General features: G+C 35.0%; 1 protein-coding gene and 1 long non-coding RNA gene across 3 annotated transcripts in view; both read right to left on the reverse strand.

Annotated features, from left to right (window-relative positions):
- LOC118278161 (DE-cadherin) overlaps positions 1-14,020 on the reverse strand; it is a 244,394-nt gene that overhangs the window by 62,680 nt on the left and 167,694 nt on the right. The gene's annotated exons all lie outside the window — the stretch shown is intronic.
- On the reverse strand, positions 3,690-5,773 carry LOC126911716 (uncharacterized). The gene is made up of 4 exons (XR_007706236.1): positions 5,238-5,773; positions 4,899-4,975; positions 4,667-4,799; positions 3,690-3,829 (listed from the first exon to the last, which is right to left on the reverse strand). It is a non-coding gene; the product is annotated as an uncharacterized LOC126911716 (long non-coding RNA).

Raw genomic sequence — 14,020 nt, forward strand, 5'->3', positions numbered from 1 at the left:
ATAGAGTTGACGTAACCAACAAGGGTATAGGACAATATCGTCCCACGTGGGCGGCGCAAGGGTTCACCTCATGCAACATTAATGTAAATGCGCATCTTCCTCATTTAAATTATCTCCAGCCAGACCTCTTTAGTAAATAGGATAGTGATACAATATTCATGAAAGATCACGCCTATTTATAGGTCTTGAAGACAATGAATAAATTTTATTCAAATACAAAACAGAAATACTAAAACGAAAAGCGTTTTTCGTTTTACCCGAACTGTTTTCTAGAACAAAGGTTCTATAATAAAACACTCTAAAAGTTCGAGTGTTATTTATTATTTAGCAATAACTATTCGAACTTGCCCAGACAGACCAGAGATTGGCCAGCGCCAATGAACCAACCAACCAGTGCCCTTGGTATGAGTTTGAAATCGAAACGAGGGCGCGATCAGCACTCCGATTGGTTGGTTTATTGTAGCTGGCCAATCAAAGCGCCGAACGCGGTCTCGGTTCAAACTCGTTAAGCGTAAAACAAACTCGCACTAAGCTCCCAGTTAGCAGTCAAGACAGTTCGCATACTTACAACACAAAATAATGTTTTCATCTAACCTTGTAAGTAGACGTCCCAGAATTACATAACACGAAAATATCCAACACAACTTCCACACCACCTTCGGCGTTTCATTTGAAACACTGCAGAGTTCCTTGCAGTCCACAATAATTGGGGATGTAACGAAGATTAATAGCACTTCAGTTAATGATAATGGAAACAAAGCGAACGAGCCGAAACGCGGGAATTTCAATTCACAGTTTTAATTAAATGCCCGTAGCCTTAGTACGTTTTTGGAGGCCGAAGAATTGTGGATACTACGTGTTTTACTAAGTTACTGTTAGCTTTTTATCGTTTAATTGATGGCAATACTTAATTTAGGGGTTTTGCTGTTTTGGCTGTATAAGCTCGTGCAAAGTCCCTCTGTTATATGAGGCTCTTGATTTGACAAGTCAAACGTAGTAGTGAGTACTTGTAGGGGAAATAAAAATATCTATTTAATTTTAAATGAGGGTGAGCCATGCTTCGGCATGAGTGGGTCGGCTCGGCCGGAGCGATAACACGGCTCATACAAAAATGGCGTGAAACAACGCTTGCGTTATATGAGTAAGGTTATCGGAGGTTCAATTTTTCACCTTCCCAGCAACGCACTTGTAACGCCTCTAGTGTTTCGGATGTCAACGATTGCTTACCATCGGATGATCTGTCTGCTCCTTTACCGGCTTATACCATAAAATAATAAGGTGCTTTTTAAATCCAAACTACTGCAAGAACAAGACCTTATCAAGACCTTACTTCAAGTAATAGTAGAAATAGCTTTACTATAGCACAAACCAATGATAGAAACACACAAGGAAACGTAGAAATTATTGACAAAACAACATATTTCCTATATACACAAGCGAATCCGCTATTCTCGTTAATGGATTCTTCCGGAATCCTATCAAATAGTCGACCCTCATTCCTATAAACGTATACTGACTATTAAATCCTTTATAACAAACCTATCAACAGTTTGGGTAAACAAATTTCAACGACTAATCTTCTCAATAAGGTTAATTTGATCACGATCCCCGCTTTTAATACGACGAATATCATCAAATTAATTTGTAGGAATGAAATGGTTATGTTACCTCGCTGATGGTTTCATGTAGGGATCGTATAAATATCTACCCCTTTCTTCAAACTGATATATTCATTAGTTTTATTCAACTTTTACAAAAAAGCAGATTTTTGGTTTCTGGAGACCTTGACATCGGTTTTCGAGTCTAGCCAAAGTAAAATAGAGCTTTCTAATTTAAAAAATTGTGCCTAATACACTTGGGAGCAAAGAAACGGAGTCACTAGCTTTTTTTTTTTTTTCATTTTATACAACCTTGTTTTAAAACAGAATACTCTCATTTCATAGATAATGAAATTACCTTTCATAGGACCTGCATTACCAGTTAAGAAAATATTTGTAACATAAAATATTTATAAGGATATGTAAAATGAAAAACACTAATGGTCCGGTTTTTTGGCTCCTAAGTGTAGTTTCACTTCAGTATACTAATAGAATAACATAACTGGGCAATACTAGGTGTAACAAAAAGCCATCATGTTTTTCCTATCGTGAAGCCATTTATCCCCGAAAGGGTAGGCAGAGGGGCACATTATGGCACGCAATGCTACTATACAATGTACACCCACATTTCACATTTTTGATGGTGAGCCTATTGCCATTTACCGGGCACAAAAAGCCATTCACGCTAAAATCTATGATTTAAATAAAAATAAGCACACTATTCTAAAACACTCCTTAACTTCGCACGTGCAATCCTTTATCAAATTAGTTGCCCTAATCTGATGATCCACAAAAGTAAAGGTGAAAAATGAATAGCTCAATTTAGCGTGCCCATTTCTGTGGCAATGTGATCTCCTATAAATAACAACGTCAGCGGACGACCTAAATAATGAAGCATAAAGTGAGCATCGCCTGTACTCATACAAGAACTGCTCTTACAGACTATAGCTACTCAAAAAATAAGAAAGTATACTAAGAAAATAGTTTTTTTTATGTCTATAGAGTGGAGAAAACTGATATAGGAGATGTACCAATATTATCACACCTTTTATCCCCGAAGGAGCAAGCAGAGAATACTACTGAGACATTTTCGAAAAACTGAAATAAGCCTATTAATACTTTTTCCGACCGGGAAATCGAACGGAAGACCCCTTGCCTAGCAGTCGCATTTGCAACCACTCGAGGAACTTGGCAGTTAAACAATTATTATCAAGTAGCCAACCAATTTTATATTTTCTTAAGATCAGGGGCCTTAGACAAAGTAACAATTTAAAAACGATAACGAAGTTAGAAAAGTCTAAAATGTATGGAGCTGCGTTAAGTCACGTGGTCAATCGACATCGTTATCGCAATTTGGTAGACAATGTAACATTTCATAACGAAACCATAAAGTAACGAATACGTTAGCGAACGTTATCGTGTTTACTCCATACAAATGCGTAGACAAGCAGCACTTTCAGTGTTCGTCTTCGCCTCGATCGTGATCGTCATTAAGGATAACGAAACGAACGCTAAAACGTTGTAGTTATCGACTAATATCGACACAATATGGCCGGATTTCATTCTACAGCTGATTTTTGACCTTGGTTGATGACATACTCTTGAGTATTTATTTTATGTTAGAGGCATTACTGCAGGTTAAATAAATTATAAAATGCATTCTCTTCGTTTATTGTGGGCTGTGCACAATGAGAACGCCTGGGAGAGGCGTCAAAACCGATAAATCAGCGACGGCTATTGGAAACAATTGGAGAAATGCCTGAATTGTTTTTCATCTAACATTTCAGACTTAATAAAAGAGCATTTAGGAAATTATGCAAGGACCTAGAAGCTCATGCACGATTAAAAGGTTCTACTGAGATTCCCCTGGAACTAAAGGTAAGAAATTTTACATTAATTAAACAATATAATTATATGTATTGCAGGCAACCAGATACTTATGTTGTTGGTTATTGATCCTAATAACTTGAGTTAAAGCATTATTCGTCTGGATAGTTTTATATATTATAGGTACTATATAACAAAAATACGACACAGTACTTTATTAACTGCTGTAGAGGTAAGTAAAAATAAAACCACATAATCTAAATCTGTATTATTATAATTTTCAGGTGCTGTGTGCTCTTAGCTTTTTAGCTACTCGCTTGCCGCTGTTTCGAAGGAGGTCGCTCAAACGGTCGGGAGAAACAGCAGACTGCGGTGTCGCTGGCGATCTCAACCGCGGACCACGCCTGGTGGATGGAAAAATATTATTTATATTAAATATTTATGTATAAGATTTTTTATAAATAATAATGCATAATTTATATAATAGGTAATATTTATAAATAATAATTCATAACCAGATTAACCAAGTTAAAAACTAATTTATCAAAAAATTTAATGGTGTCTTTCATGTAAGTGAAGTTACTTGGTTGACTAATGTTATTAAGAATACTTTATAAAACATTTCGATTTATTTATTTGCCATCTACCTACTAGAGACAATTAAGTAGCTCATTTTTGAGCAGATCCCTTGAAGGTGTATACCTAGTACTTACATTAAATCCTAGTTTTTCTATAGTCTTGTCCATAGTTATAAGTATAATATATATGTATATGTTATAAGTTTAGTGTAAAAGAGATTAAAAAGCCAATTTGGCATGAACTTTTGAAAAATAACAATAACATGCAGGTTTGGACACCAAAGTATAGCTTGTACTATACTATTATATGTACTTGTTTGAATTTTTGTAGTAAGGAGTTTAATGTAAGTTTAGTGTAAGTTTTCTTTTACATATTTGCTTAAAAGAAAACTTACAACTAAGAAAGCAAATGTTTTATGGTATATGCCAATAAACATTTCTTGTTTCTTTCTTACTATGGGTATCAGAGATTGATCATCATCATTATAATTATAAAAAGTCCCCAGTCCAGTTATAACAGAGAAAATTATTACAAGCCAATTTTCATAACTTGTGGTTATGAAAATTGGCTTGTGTCCACTTATCCAAAACCCTTTAGAAAATAGCTTGCTAGCCGTTCTACCATCACACCAGTCTTTCCAAAAATGTTCATTAGATCCTTACTTTTTATCACTTGTCTGTAGTCTTGCTGCCTCCGCCACCAACAGCATTCAATATGTTTGTCAGTTCAGTCCACAGTCGGTCTGACCGTACCCAACCTAGTGATGCAGCAAGAGGCCTCGCCGGGTCACCATGACTGTAACATAAACAAACAAAGATTCATATAAGTACTTCATTTTTAAGATTGCGTCATTCGTACATTACATACTAGTGAATACAACTGGGATTTACTTACTTTGCCATATCCTCAAGCAGCATTGACAATTGTTGGGAACTTGTTCGCACTCTTGATTCCATGTTTCATCACTATCACTAAAAATTATAATAGATTAGAACACCAGTAATTTATAAAAATGAGTCTATATTGATTATCATTAAGACTAAAACTTAATATCAAAGTTAATGATAATTAAAACTTAATATAAACAACAATTTAGAATAATAATACTCTATTCACTTACTTACTGGTATAAAGTTTTGTTTTTATTATAATTTACAATACTTTAGCAACTCTTTATTTCTATGATTTCACTCAAGTAAAACGACTACTTAAAACAAAGACTATATTACTTACTAGAAATAACGTGGACTGTCTTATGCGAGGGCTAGTTCGAAATTGAACTAATAAAGTCATATTTCTCTTGGGAAGCACTTGAGCCCAGCAGTTTTCGGATATTTACGTCTGGGCTAAGGACATTGCAGCACAACCACTTGAAGCCCACCGGCGCGGCGACCACCGGCACCGTGCCGATCCCGTGACGTCACCCAGCACTCCAACGTCGCTGACTGTGATAACATCACCCTCACGAAGTACGGCGATCGCCAACAACTCACTTATTCTTATCAGTAAAATTCGAAAACAGTAATAACTCGCGGGAATAATCCGATTTGAACTTCTTGAGTGACACTGACAGCTAAATTTTCGTTACCATAAACAATATTTTTATTTTTTAGCGAACAATCGATTCGACACAACGATAACGATCGCGATGTTACTTTGGCTAAGAAATGTTTGTCGTTATCGTTGAGACGATGACGATTTTAGATATCGTTTCGCTACCAAGCGATGTTACTTTGTCTAAGGACCCAGTACCCTTAGTACAACTTTGTTTTACGTCGAATAAAAACGAAACGAGAACGCTTTCGGTGCTCTGATTGGCCGGCTCGAATAAACCAACCGATCACAGGTCTGGACCCAATATCTCCAATTCCTATCCCCAATTAATCTAACAAATTAAGCTAAATTCCAACTGTGTACAGACACAACACAGTATTATGAATCTTTCACGTTTGTCGAGCCTTGTTTTTTATGTAAGGATATAAAATTGTACCGTAAAATTCAAGTCACGTTCTTGTCCCTGTATGGAGTCAATCATTGTTTTATTAGATTCGCGATACGAGACAACAGCCCACAACATTGTATGTGTGCCAAGTTTTTATAAGACCCCCCTCTCTTAACGATACAACCGTGTTTAGAGAGTGTTCTATCGTTATTTTGCTACCGCATTCGTAACGGAAGGTTTATCGTTGTGCTCAGTAAATAATATGGGGTTGGAACCTTTTTTTTTGGAGATTGTTACTGTTTGCTTTTTGTTTTTGATTTTTTTGTAGATGAGTGGAGTCTATTAGGGAGATACTGTTGGATGGACTGATAATACATAGATGGTAGCTTTAGAACTAGACAATAAAGATACAATTATTTGGAAACGTCTTTTTATTTTACGCGCGTAACTCGTTGGCCGCTCCTTAAGTGGCGACCTACCTGGTTTACCTTCTGATTGCAACGCATATGAGATGTGACTATAATGACCAATCTCGATATATCATGAACAATTCTTTCTTAAACGTTACCCACACAATTATTTTACAGAGTTCCGTGCGTACTATAGGACTCATTAACATTAAAAATCTACAATTACATTATAATTCACTTCTAGCAATACAGAAGTAAGCAGTCAAATAACCAATGATGACATAGAAGTAAGCCATCAAACATATGATCGATGTCTTAGAAAGATATCAATAAGTACCTGATCGTATCCTGCCAAGCGAATTTAGTCCCTATTCCTTAGTAAGTACGATGCAAATGACCTCATAAACGTGCCCCATAATGAACGTTTGCCCACAAAGAAACTTTTTTCTATCAAATAGAATTCATTTACAGTCTGGAATGTTGCCAGATCGAACATTTCTATTTCTATTTTCCTCCGCCATTGTTGTTTCTTACAACTTTATATGGAGGGAATATTGAATTAAGTTAGTCAACCGCTTACTTCTTAGATTAGCTGAATCAATACTAAGTATGTTTACTTTGACATAAGTAAGGGCTTGTTCACACTGGGTTCGTCGACGACGATACGTAATGATGATGAATGATCACATTGCTTTACGGAATCGAGTTATTTTTTTACGATTTATAATAATATCCGAATAAATATCAAATTGAATTCGTGACTAAGACTTCAGTCTTGGACGAACTATCCAACACGATAGATGTGTATATCACTATCTTGTGTTCGCAAACAGGTAAACAGATATGAAGCATAGATTAAAAGGAAAGAAAGGTTTCTAAAAAAAGGTGAAACGTATCCTCCGTTTTTCATGATTCCGTAATAGTGTGAACACGGGCAATTAAAATGTATAATCGCCCATACAAATCAAAATATAAAGAAAAAAAAACTTTTCTTTTGACGCATTTATGTGAATGAGCACTAACTTAGCCTTAGTTTTATAAGAGCTAAGAAGAGAACATTAGCTTTACAGCTAAGTTCTGGACTAAGTTTCTCTAAGTATAATTTCTTATGTCAACTAACATAACTGACTTAGCTAATGAGATCCATTTAAGAAAAATATTCCATTTCATTATTTTCTTTTTTTATAAAACACTTCAGTCCTTTTCACACACAAAAAAAACACCATTTGAACTCCGAAATAACTGCACACTTAACCCTTCAAATGCGACGGACATTTATAAGCCCGGGCTTGCCGTCGCCCGGCCAAAAAAGTCCCGACAAGCTAAGAAAACAAACTTTAGGTGAAAAAAAATAAATACAGCAAGTCAACTGTTTGGTTAGAGGGTTACTTGATGACGAAACTGTGATGAAAACTAAACTGGGTACACTCTAATATTTATGTACTCGTGTAGTTTAAGCAGACGAGTTTAATTTTAACTCTGATCATTTTGACAGACGATGCGTAGGAGGGTTAAGTAATGGAAAATGATTAATGATAGTGAAATGCGTACTAAGGACTTTACTGACAGAAAAAGTAAAGCTTCATGACACTGGCCGCCTCAATTTTGAATTTTAAAAATAGAACATGAAGCAATTTGCATAATTTAAAAAAATGTTTCGTTAGGCGAGAGGTTTTTAAAGCAAATTGGACCAAATGTACATGTAGATAGGAACGAATTTCGAAATTCAGATGTAGAACGAAACTCGAGATTTGTGTCAGATTGTGGTATCGCCTACATACGAGGGACTAATTACATAATTGGAGAAATATTTACGTTTCCACGAAGCTACATCAAACTGTCACATTTCACCAATCAATTTTCGACTCTAACTCTCAGTCATAAAGTTGAAATCCATTTGACAGATTGAAGTAGCTTCACTTAATTCTTAACACTACAAAAGCCTTTCTTGTCACCCTTACATAGATAAATACATAAAAAACTATAAACTAAGTCTAACCCTATTCCATTGTTAAATAGTGCTCCAGGCTTCTGACGTAACTCTATCCAGTTCATTTCCCAGAAGGTACCAACGAGAATTTAGAGAATATTATAATAATAACTATTTGTAGTGACAGGTAAATCTCCCGGATATAAGCAAGCAAGGAAATATCCAGCCGTCAGGAATTAGGACGGGTATTTTAGCTTTGCGCTGAAATATCAAATATATCATTCGTAATTGTACGGTGTACGGGTATTAGGTACTCGCACTTTTGTTAGAAAACTTGTTATATTAGGCTACTAGCTTCTGCTGTCGGCTTTACCCGCGTTAACGTCTGATAAAATTATAGACATAGTCTGATATGATTATAGTCTGTATCTATAATATATCATATAAATATATATATATATAAAATATATACTTATATATAAAAAATCCAGCCTCTATTATAATAAAAAAAGATAGCCAGATGAAATTTGGAACAAAGGTAGATTTACCTTTGTTCCAAATTTCATCTGGGTCTCTTCAATAATATTATAAGTAAAAAGGTATAGATAGGTTATAAACTTATAAGCGCTCAGAAAGTGACACATTAAAATGTGGACAATTGGCAACATTCTTCTAATATCGGACCATTAGATGGAAAATAAAGAGAGACGTGGTTTGTAGCGTCCCGCACGGGAGTGCGGGACGTTACAAACCACGTCTGACACCACGCGTGACAGGGATGTCACGCGTTATGTTAAAGGGAAATCCAGTTCAGACATCTCCTCTTTGTATTTGCTTCATGGCTTAACACGTTACACGCTATGGTGGTCACAAGTGACCGACGTTAGCGGAGGATTGGCTTTCAATGGTTTTGTATCGGCAGTCGAAGGCTTAAGGACTGTCCCGTTGGTCAAGTGGTCGCATGTGTGACTGACGGACAAGGGGTGTCGGATTCAATTCCCGGGTCGAACAAAGTATTACTGATTTTACTGATTTTCAGTGGTAGCACAGAGTCTAGAACTGTGCCCAGTATATGGCAATAGGCCCACCCCCTATTTACATGGGACTTATAACACAAATGGTGAAAAGTGAGTGTACATTGTACAGCGGCATTAAGTGCCGTAATGTGCACCTCTGCCTACCCCTTCGGGGTTAAAAGGCGTAGCGTCAAAGGCTTAAGAAACCAAAGAGCCCAGACTACATCCCACAATAAGCTTAACTTTCATACTCTAATAAATAAACATTTCGCTCTGCAATAAATTAAATAAATCCATCAAAGAGAATATGTATAAGTGGCTGGGAAAGGGTTAATAAAACGAATAATGGGGTTTCTATGTAAGACACAGAAGCCAGGAATTACCTCCGTCAATGTGGTTATGTGGTTGATTTTGTCTGTTAAATAAAGGTTGTAGATATGGTTCATTTTGTTATAGAAATAAATATGTCATATGATTTTGTCGGGTGAGAACAATATAATAAAGAGTTTAGCGAAAAACCTCGACATATATAGATTTAAAAAACAAACAAAAAAATAGGAAATAGCTATTAGAAGGTCCAATGATAGATTGAAAGTCTAAGCCGAGTGGCACTAAGCGTTAATTTGTTCTTAAAATCTACTATTTTAATAAAAAAAAGAGCAATAGGCTTACTCGCTATTACAAGAAATTCATAACACAAGTGGTGAAAAGTGGCTGTTTACATTAAAATATAAATCCATCTCTGTCTACCCCTTCAGTTAGTAAGTTAAGCAATATTAAAAATTCAATCCCATCCCAATAAAACGCTGAACTACTACAAGAATAAAGAACATTAAGCCTACAACCGCAGACAAACGAAACATTATTTATTTAAATGAAAAGAAAAAATCCAGCCTCTATTATAATAAAAAAAGAAATACTATTCCTCTATACCAGCAAAAGAGTTACAAAACAAATAGACAGCACATTTTATGTTAATACCTACCAACGAAATACAACTTCATAAAAATAATAAAAGTAAAAAAAGAAATTCTACTCGTACATACAAAAGCGAGATATTTGAACAGGTGAGCTCATAAGAAAGACGTAAATAAAATCATGAAATAAGATTGTGAGCCAGATGGTTTACTGGAGTCAAGAAGAGTGCACTTGAGGACTGGCATCTGGCTGTGGCATGGCATTCAAAGAACGTTTAGATAGGAACAGATTTTGAATTGCTTAACAGTCAACGGTAGCTTTTAAGATGTAGAACACTATCTGTTAACGAAAGGTAATTTGTAATGAAAGGGATGTTGTGTTTTTTTTTTATTACCTTAATACATAGTTGGCTTAAAGATATTCTTCTGTCGATGCTTTAAGCGTGAAGATTAGTTAAGCTAATAGACTAACACGGGAAACGTTCTCATTTCCATAATGTAACTCGCGTAAGAACTGCCCTATGTTAATTTACTAAGATGGAAAATTATCTTAAACTGTGTTTGTATAAGATGCTCTATTTAATTAGCATACGGCACACATTCTTCTTCACAAGTCAGCTACAGTCACAAGTTGCAGAATATAAATTTATTCCTCGGAACTTGTAGAAGTTTGTTAGCTCTGTGTCTCGAACCACCTGTCTTCAACAGAGACGGCGACGTGTCGCGCACATCGCAAAATCTCCGCCATTTTTATTTTGGTAACATCGCAACAATCTGCTTAAAGAATTATTTTCTTTTTATACCGAAACATCTGCTTACGTCGACCCTGATTTCGTCTTGATTTTTTTCTAAATGACTTAAGATACTAATACAAAAAAGATGGTATCTTATTTCATTTTTCTAAACTCTGGGTTACTTTCCTCATTAATCCAGAACAGTATAAAGTAATCTCCTCCAAGATCAGTCCACCAGAAACTTTATAAACCAAAATAATGTAAACTGTAATAAATTTTAACTTTATCAAAAGGTCTTTATTAAACTCGGCTAAGACCTCAACACCCGAAGTCCCGAGACCTTCTAAACTTGAGAGCCGTCGAAGATTTAATCCGTGCGGTATACATTGCTGGCTATATAGAGGACGGGTTTGGAAGACAATGTATGAGGGCTTACTTGGACGTACACTTATTGTTTCGAGTCGTTCGTACGGTCTGAATAGATTAGACGTTGATACTCGTGTCTGAACAATAGATCTATTCTGTGAAGTCAGACCTATTATGCTTAGCGTCTGATAGCTTATCAAGAGGCATTCAGGTGTTTCGTGCAGTTTAGTCTTAGTACCTTAGGGCTTCTAGATTGTATGGTACTAGGGAATCGGTTAAGTTGGAATCTATCGAGAACTGGCATGGCGGTTGAGTGCAGGATGCAATTGTTTCACTGTGCCATTTCATATTATGTTTCGTTACCAAGATGTTACGTATCAATTTAACTATTATGTAGACTAACATAATCATTGAATTCCTAACCAAGTTTCGTATAATAACTACCTTAACTATACATCGGTGTCTTCATTAAATAATCACAAAATTGAATAGTATGTGATTAGAGTCACTGACGGTTAGTCTTAATCATGCGTATATTACAAATGCGAAAGTTTATATGTTTGTTTGTTTCTCCTTCAAGTCATAACTGCTGAAGGGATGATGATGAAATTTGGAACCAGAGTAGGCCACTTTTTACACACATATGTATTTGTCATAGATACAATTTTGAAACATTTTGTTTTTTTTTATATCTCCAAATCTATGTAGCCAAATCAACCGGCAGATTTAAATCGATCAAAATTGAATCAAACTCTTTAACAAATAAAACCTTAAAGCTATCAGACTAAGTTTTACTTTAAAGTCTACTATCTGGAATATCACCTAGATTTTTAATTGATCCTTCCATTTCCCGGTGACCGGACACCCAGTGTCAGATAACAGAAAATCGCTGGTAATTGTTCTCAGGAGATAAAAGAACGGAAGGGGATAAAAAGGAATCTGGTACCGATAGACGATCATTGCATTAATTGGAGTCTTATAATCTTAATGTAAGGTAAGTTATCGAACTATTTTTTCATTCTGATAGTTCTTTTAGTTGGTGTTTTTAACCCGTGGTTTATATTGGCTGTTTAGAATAACCGATTTTCAAACCAATACTCATTCTTTTATTCCTAATTTTAACAACAATATAGACTTACAGTTAAAACCAAATCGTCTACACGTGTTTTAAATTAAACGTGTATAAAGCAAAATATATAATATCTCTGGATTAAGATTTAATTTTTGAGATTAGTTGCCGATCTCAATGTAAAATCTTTATTTGAGATCGATTTTTGAAATTGGTTTTATTAAGTTTTTGTCAAAAAAACAAACAAACATTAGAACATAATACCTCCTCCATTTTTTTAAGTCGGTAAAAATAAGATCGGACCGAACATTTTTAATTTGAAGAACGGTATTTATTATTTAATTCGGTCGTAAAACGATATAATGTTTACAAGCACTCTTAGCGTCTTTGTCACATCTCACCACAGAGTAAGAAAAAGAACAAAAAAACGCAAAACACAGAAATATTTGCAAGAAACAAAAAAAAGCGATTAAATTTTTACCTCATGACGTCATATGAGAATTCCCATCTTTTAATACATTAAACCTTTTATATAGCCGATGTTAGCGTTGACCTGGACTGGTCCATTACCCTTTATAGCCCACTGCATTCCATCAAGATGCATCACCCTTGACTCACACATACCTGCAACAAAGAACATCCTTTATAAACACGTGCACAAAGTAAAAGCGACCTTATGACCCCATATATATAAGGGACATGTAGTGCCTCATTAAAAGGCTTAATTCTTTAACCATGATTAGATAATTAATTGTATTGTAATTATGTAGTAGTTGTTATGACAATTTGTAAGTAATTTGAGGTCATTGAACTTGTGATAATTATTTCTACTTGATAATACTAGAAGTCAATTACGACATTCTAATTTATGCATTAAGTCAAGGAGAAGTAAGTTTAATATTAATTGGCCTTGGTTTAAAAAATAATGATCGATTAGGTAAAAAGTACGTATAAAGCTTAATTTACTAATATATGTATATACCTTGTATTATATTGTGTGTTTTTTAACTTTTATATTTATAACAATTCGACCAATAAAAAAAATCATTAATCAACATATTAAGACAAAAAGCCTTTTAACCAAACCAATAAATACTTTTCTACCCCTAAAACTAAAATGGAAGAAAGATATCTAAATAAAATGTTCTTTCTTCGACAAAAAAGCTCGAGTCGATTTGACGTGAAATAAAAATACTTACATAAAGGTAAGAAGGTATATTAGAAAAGTTGTGAAATCTTACTTAAAGAACTGTCAGTATTTAATGTAAATATATTATCGTCTAGATTCTAGACTACAGTGGTTTCCAACTGGTGGTCGGTTAGTGGACCACTAGTGGTCTGAAGAAGGCAAAATTTGACTCGCGATATAATACAAAAACGCACGATAATATCCAACCAAGTTCGCAAAGTAATTGGACCTCTGGTAACCTCACTTACACAACGCAAGCGTTGTTTTATGTCGGTTTTCTGTAAGGCCGTGGTGTCAATCTGGTCACACTTATAAAACATAACCCTCCTTCTGGTGCAGTCGGGTAAATACAAAAAATGGTCCTTCATCAATAAAAGATTGGGAATCCTTGCTCTAGAATGAATCCATTTACTCTTTTTACATTACATTACGATATTTTAATA

Source organism: Spodoptera frugiperda, chromosome 18 (genome assembly GCF_023101765.2).
Source record: "Spodoptera frugiperda isolate SF20-4 chromosome 18, AGI-APGP_CSIRO_Sfru_2.0, whole genome shotgun sequence".
Lineage (NCBI taxonomy): Eukaryota > Metazoa > Arthropoda > Insecta > Lepidoptera > Noctuidae > Spodoptera > Spodoptera frugiperda.